This window comes from Physeter macrocephalus, chromosome 17 (genome assembly GCF_002837175.3).
Source record: "Physeter macrocephalus isolate SW-GA chromosome 17, ASM283717v5, whole genome shotgun sequence".
Lineage (NCBI taxonomy): Eukaryota > Metazoa > Chordata > Mammalia > Artiodactyla > Physeteridae > Physeter > Physeter macrocephalus.
This window is the reverse complement of record NC_041230.1, coordinates 8984884-8985333: the sequence shown is the minus strand read 5'-3', so window position 1 is coordinate 8985333 and position 450 is coordinate 8984884. Positions and strand designations below refer to the sequence as shown.

At 58.9% G+C, this 450-nt stretch overlaps 1 protein-coding gene across 2 annotated transcripts in view; it reads right to left on the bottom strand.

Moving 5' to 3' along the window:
• The window catches only part of PSMD8 (proteasome 26S subunit, non-ATPase 8), a 6370-nt gene that overhangs the window by 2015 nt on the left and 3905 nt on the right, over nucleotides 1-450 (bottom strand). The window lies entirely within an intron of this gene.

The following is a 450-nucleotide window of genomic DNA, read 5'->3' as shown; positions in this document are numbered from 1 at the left end:
TCTCTCCCTCCCTCCCTCTCTCTCTCTCCCTCTCTCTCCCTCCCTCCCTCTCTCTCTCTCTCTCTCTAAGCCTGCCCTTCGTTAGTATCTAATTATCTATTTTCCAGGAGGGAGACAGAGCTGGAGCCACCTCAAAGCTCATTCCTCCACATCTTTGCCCAAGCTGTGCTGCCCCTGCCATAAATGCCCTCTCTCCCATCCTCTCCCCACAGTGAAATCCTCCCATGAAACCTCAGCTCTAAGAACTACTCCTGGGCTTCCCTGGTGGCGCAGTGGTTGAGAATCCGCCTGCCGATGCAGGGGACACGGGTTCGTGCCCCGATCCGGGAAGATCCCACATGCCGCAGAGCGGCTGGGCCCGTGAGCCATGGCCGCTGAGCCTGCGCGTCCGGAGCCTGTGCTCCGCAATGGGAGAGGCCACAACAGTGAGAGGCCCACGTACCACAAAAA